The sequence below is a fragment of the Marmota monax genome, unplaced genomic scaffold (genome assembly GCF_021218885.2).
Source record: "Marmota monax isolate L192 unplaced genomic scaffold, Marmota_monax_Labrador192_F-V1.1 WCK01_AAM20220418_F8-fsc00027, whole genome shotgun sequence".
In the NCBI taxonomy this organism is placed as follows: domain Eukaryota; kingdom Metazoa; phylum Chordata; class Mammalia; order Rodentia; family Sciuridae; genus Marmota; species Marmota monax.
In genome coordinates this window covers 5,467,238-5,473,237 of record NW_026694617.1, presented here as the reverse complement: position 1 = coordinate 5,473,237, position 6,000 = coordinate 5,467,238, and the positions used below count along the sequence as shown (strand labels likewise).

General features: G+C 34.2%; 1 protein-coding gene across 1 annotated transcript in view; it reads left to right on the top strand.

The window, feature by feature from the left end:
• The first annotated feature begins 1,859 nt into the window (after positions 1-1,859).
• Positions 1,860-6,000, top strand: part of Tfec (transcription factor EC) — a 186,993-nt gene continuing 182,852 nt past the window's right edge. Inside the window, exon 1 of the mRNA XM_046422522.2 lies at positions 1,860-1,954. The gene's annotated coding sequence lies outside the window, so the exon portion shown is untranslated. The remainder of the gene's footprint in view (positions 1,955-6,000) is intronic.

The following is a 6,000-nucleotide window of genomic DNA, read 5'->3' as shown; positions in this document are numbered from 1 at the left end:
AGAATATATTTCTATCCTCTAGCAATGGCAACACATAAAAACTCCTTTGATATTCAAGTTTCTTATTTAGACAGAGAAACTATTATTGCCCCCATTTACAAACAAGAAAGGTAAGATTGGAGTGCTTAAATGACTTGTTTACTATGATATGAGTAAGTTAGTGAGAGGTCCACATTCTGCTGCTAGCTCCTTGCACTATTTGGACAAGTATCTAAAGCTCCTAGGCTTGTTCTCTTTCTGTTCTATCACACTGCTATATGCATATCCACTGTGGAAGGAAGACACTCATGTGCTACCCAGGGGAGAGCAGAGAATATTGTTATCCTTTATATATATATATATATATATATATATATATATATATATATATATATATATATATATATATATATCTCCTATATATCCGTATTGTTTTAGCCAGCTTTTTCGCTACTGTGACTAAAAGACCCAACCAGAACAACTTTAGAGGAGGAAAAGTTTATTTGAGGGGTCATAGTTTCAGAGGTCTTAGTCCATAGAAGGCTGGTTCCATTCTTTGGGACTCCAGGTGAGGCTGAGCATCATGGCAGAAGAGTGTGGCAGAGGAAAAGCAGCTCACATGATGATCAGAAAGCAGAGAGAGAGGTCTCCAGTTGCCAGACACAAATATATACTCCAAAGTCATGCCCCCAATTCCCACCACCTCCAGCCACATCCTACTACTTCAGTTACTACTTTAGTTAATCCCAATCAGGGGATTAATTCACTGATTGTTTTAAGACTCTCACAATCCAATTATTTCTCTTCTTAACCTTCTTGCATTGTCTCACACGTGAACTTTTGGGGGCTACCTCACATCCAAACCATAACAGGTTTTAAATGGAATGTTACTTTAAAAAATAAAAGTACTTATAATCCCATCTTTCCAGTGAGTCAGAATTGGCTAGGTTGTGGCACATAGCCTCCAGATCTCAGCAGTCCTAATAAAATATTTAATTTTTTCATTGATGCTACAAGTCCAACATGGCTCAATGGATTATTGGGTGAGTGGGTGGGTGTATTCACCAGAATCATTTGGGCCCTGGGCTGATGATATCTGCATTTGGACACCTGCTTCAGTGATCATCAAGGCACCTGGAAAGGAGGGCTGTACAGCCAAGTGCTAGCAATGTTTCAAACCCCCACTTCATTGACCAGAACTAGTCCCATGGCCACTACAAACTTCAAGTGAACTAGAAATACAGGATGATTGAGTATGGATAAAACTGTTCAATATTGGTAATGATCATTATACCCACACATTGACACAAATACATCTTCCTTCTTTCTTTCTTTCCTTCTTTCTCCTCCCCCTTCTTTCCTTCTCCTCCTCCTCCCCCCTCTCTTCCTTCTCCTTCTTTTCTTTCATGGGAAGGTAACTAACCCACTTGTCCTGCAAGACCTTTGGGCTGTGGGGAACCCCGTGTTTCTCACTTGGTTTCACTTACCAACATCTCTAGAAGGTATTTGTAAAATCCAGGGAAACTGAAGCCAGATTATAATGACTTTTTCCTGGGAGCTTTTACTTGACAGTGGCAATATTGTTCTCTTATTAAACATTTAAGTTTGTGCTTGCTACTCAATGTTTGAATTAATCAGTTCTAACCTGTGTCTGTATATTGATTTTGTTGATAAGATTAAAAAAATAGTTTATAGAAGAAAAAAAAAAGAAAGGAATTAGATTGGTCTTTGTAATCTTGAATTGTTCAAATCATGATCTGTCGAGTATTGCTCATTCTCTTTAAACTTAGAGTCTGGAATATGAGAAATGAATGAAATGCAAAAAGAGGAACTAAATTGTGGTTTATATAGCTTGGCCTCCCTTACAAGTAGAAAAAGTAGAGAAGTAGGAGTAAAGCAGGAAGATAATGTTCACAGTACATAAAAAGCAATTGGAGAGACTGACTCTTATTATGTTCCTGAGCCAATGTTAAAGGTAATTTCTTCTCTGAATTATTTAATTACAACTATAAAGTATAAAATTACTCTTTTTCAGGGTTTTGAAGTCATAAAACTATGTATTTCAACTTATTAAATGTTTCAATATTATTAACTTTTAATGTAATTTTGCTCAGTAAGTTAGAAATAGATCATATTTCAGTGCTTTTATTAGTTCATTATTGGTGGTGTTTGCTTATCACACTTTAGTGATGGATTTGATAAAAGAAAAAGGAAATGGTGAATTAAGTAACTGATACACAAGACTTCTAAATATTCTCATTTTACAATGCAGATATGGCTTAAAAATTTTCCAAAGTTTAATATGAGATTTGGCATGGATAGGTCTATCTTATTTTATGCCATAATGTGTTTCTGAAGAACTGGTTGAAGATCAAATTAATACATATGATTAAGAAATATTATGTAGCATCTATCAATCTAATTAAAAAGAGCACAAGGCAAGAGGATTATTCTGAAAAATGCATTTTTGAAAAGATATACTTAATAAATTTAAAATATTGAAAATTATATTTTATTAATGTATAGTATAAATAGATTTGATTTCATAGTTTAAGAGCAAGATGTTTATTTCTTATTATTTATCAATATAATTACACTTGCAACTTATTGATCACTTCTCTTATCATGTTGAATACTATTTTAGATAGCCCATGAGTCAAAATTAATTATTTAAATATGAAAACTATTAAATAAATCAATCTTTTGAATTAGATATGAGTGTTGAAGATCAAATTATTGCAAATGCTTTTTTAAAACTATAGTTTCAACTGATATTCATTAAGTATGAGGAAGAAAGTAAATAAATAATTATAAAAAAATTCTCTATAAGCTATAAAAAAGCCATTAGAAATCTACAAATTATCTTTTCATAGTTTTTTTTTTTTTTAGTTTTGGTGGATACAATACTTTTATTTTATTTATTTATTTTTATGTGGTGCTGAGGATCGAACCCAGTGCCTCACATGCACTAGGTGGGCGCTTTATCGCTGAGCCACAACCCCAGTCCCCTTTTCAGAGTATTAATTATATTGAAGAAGTTGCGGTGACAAATTTAAGACTGGATTTTGGAAATTTTTATATTGATTTTCTTAATACCTTTACCCATTCATAAGTTTTTTGTTTGTTTGTTTTTGTATTTGTAGTCAAAATGATGATCAAATGGTACCATTATTATATATGAGAAGAAAGTTATGACACACACAGGGGGAAAATGGTCATGAATATGAGGCACATGGTATATTTGGAAGATAAATTAAAATGTGGGAAACAGAGAAGTATTTTTTAAATGTGTGGGGAAACATGTAGGGTGGTGGGATGTCTAAATAATTTAAGCAGCTGAATAATGAGTTTAAGACCTCTGAGTGGCCTAACTTCTAGAGAATGTGCTTTAAAAATCTTTGTAAGTAATTTCCGATATGTGAACTGATATCTAAAATCCTCCCCAAATTGCCTTCTAGTGAGATTCGTGTATACTTCTGCAGCTCACACTAGAAATTAGTTCTTTTTCTAGCTAGAACAGGCTGCTCTTCTGAAAAAGTACCACACATTTGCTTCACCCAAACAACCAATGACTCTGTGAACCCACAAATCACCAGATTATGTAAGACATGGGAATTGCTTTAAAATGCTGGACAGACAAGATCTGTCATATTTTTTCCTGAGGGAAAAATGAAATCAAATGTATCCTATTCACCATTCCAGATATCAGTTATATTTTGGCTCTTCATCTTGGGTAGTTCTTGGATGAGGATCTGCACAGTTCTGGGAAGATCTTGTGGAACACTGCTGCAATTATGTGCTCTAGTAGATAAAGCTGCCTGAGCTCTGTGGTTCCTAGTTCCCATGTGAGGCCTGCCATACCAGTGACAAAGGTCTCAGATACCAAAGAATTTACCATGCTCTTGTCCCTCTAGATCTCAAAATTAGTTTTTTTTTTTTTTTTTGCTTCTTCATCAACCTTTCAAGACCTTTCTTTCTCACAGAATCCAGTTTTACACCCTCTGAAATGTTAGCCTTTCAAAAATAAAATTTTGATTAGTTCCCTAGTGCTCAGGGAAAGCTCAAATCTAGCTATTTCATTATCATACTGGGATAGTATTTTCTTAATTTTCCAAATGAGGGCATTGTGGCTCAGAAAGATGACCAAAAAAAAATTGTATATGTCCACATGCATAGTAAGTAATGGACATACAATTTGAAATGGTACTGATATGTGTTAGATGCTGATTTCAGAGTTGAATGATATCCAGCAATGTCTTTAAGGAGACTGCTATTTAGTGGGAAGCAGGACAATAGATATGCACATAAATAAGTACCTTTTAGCACAGTAAACATTGCAAGTGTGTAACAGTATAGGAATATAACTGAGAAATTGCAGCAGGGCATGAACAATCAACATGGATGTACTTAGAAAAGACTTCAGAGGGGGCAACAGTTAGGAGAATTAATAGGTGTCCCACTGTTCAAAAGAGGGCAAAAAGTATGTTGGGCAGTTTTCATCTATTCATCTCTTAACACTTCCCAGTTCCACACTGGGCATTACTTTCTACTGTGGTTGGAAGTCCCCAAGTTATTTTCCAAGTAAACAATTTTAGTTGTAGATACTTCAAAATAAAATCTATTATTACACAAAAAGCTGAGATGATAATGAGTGTCCTCATTTTCGCCCAAGCTGACTGCTCTTTCCCTACTAAATTTATTTTCAGTCAGTCACTGTGTACTATTTACAATCACTAACCCATTTCAGTTATGGAATATCCTTTCCTGGATTGTGTTATTTCATATTCACTGAGCTTAGTATGTATAGTTTGTTGAATAGAATGCAACTTGTAATATTATTAGTGCTTGCTTACTTATTTGTTCTGAGCACTTAGGAGAGTATCAACTATCATAAGGGAAAACAAGGAAAGAAAAAAATGAGAAAAGTGAGTCGAAGGAATAAAAAAGAAAAGAGAATGGGGAAAGATAAAGAGTGGGAGAGAAGGGAAAATATATATTTGTTATTAAATATGAGCAGCAGTATGCTTTTGCATACTTGTGAATCTTTTGCAAGTGAAAGGAAAGCATTCTGAGATAGCGAAATCTTAGGAACTGTGATAAAAGAAAGAAATTTTAAGCACAAAACATAAGAGAGCGTAGAAAAGGTCATCTGAGACATGGTGGGGACCTAGTGAATGAAATCAAAACTCTTGCTATGATTGGAAGTCCCCAAGTTTTTTTTCCCAAGTATCCAGCTTTAGTTTTAGATACTTAAAATAAAATCTAGTATTACCAAAAAATGAGATGATAAAAGAGTACTAAATAGGCCAACTTAGGTTAATCCTTTCCTATTGCCTAAAATGTGTTGGTAGAACAGAAATACTTGATCATAGGATGTAAAAACTGCAAAGTATGTCAATGACCTTTTATTCTAAAGCCTTCATTTAGGAGGTGAGGACATGGAAAACTAAATGCTTTTTCCAAATTCAAATGAACAACCGTTAGACACCAGCCTGCCTGGATTCCACATCTTGAGCTCTTTTCCTATTAAGTGGGGGCCTATGGAAAATAGCCCATTTGTGGCTACCCTCAGGAAATGTCAAAGCAAGTCTTTGAAAAATCAAGCAGAAATTCTAGAGAATCACAATAAAGAGAGAGAGCTTAAAATACACACGAGCCATTTCTATGTGGCAAAAGTGTTTAAAAGATTCAAGGATTAGAACAGGTGTAGTTATCAAGAAGCCCACATGAAATAATTCTCTGGTTTGCAATATCTCATTTTCCTGTTTTAAGTGCCTTTTATTAATTGTGATCTGATCAAAGAACTGATATAAAATTTAAATAACTTTTAAAATAGTTTTTTTTTCTGTATAAATGTCTTAGATACCTTCAGTTTATAGACAAATTATGAGTTTCAGAAGTGACAGTATCTAATATTCAAATTTGTTAATGCAAATGTGCTGGGTGTCCTGTTTTTAAAAGTTCTTAAGGGAATGAAATCTCTCTCTCCCTTCTCCAGTTTCTATGATCCCAATGTCTGGG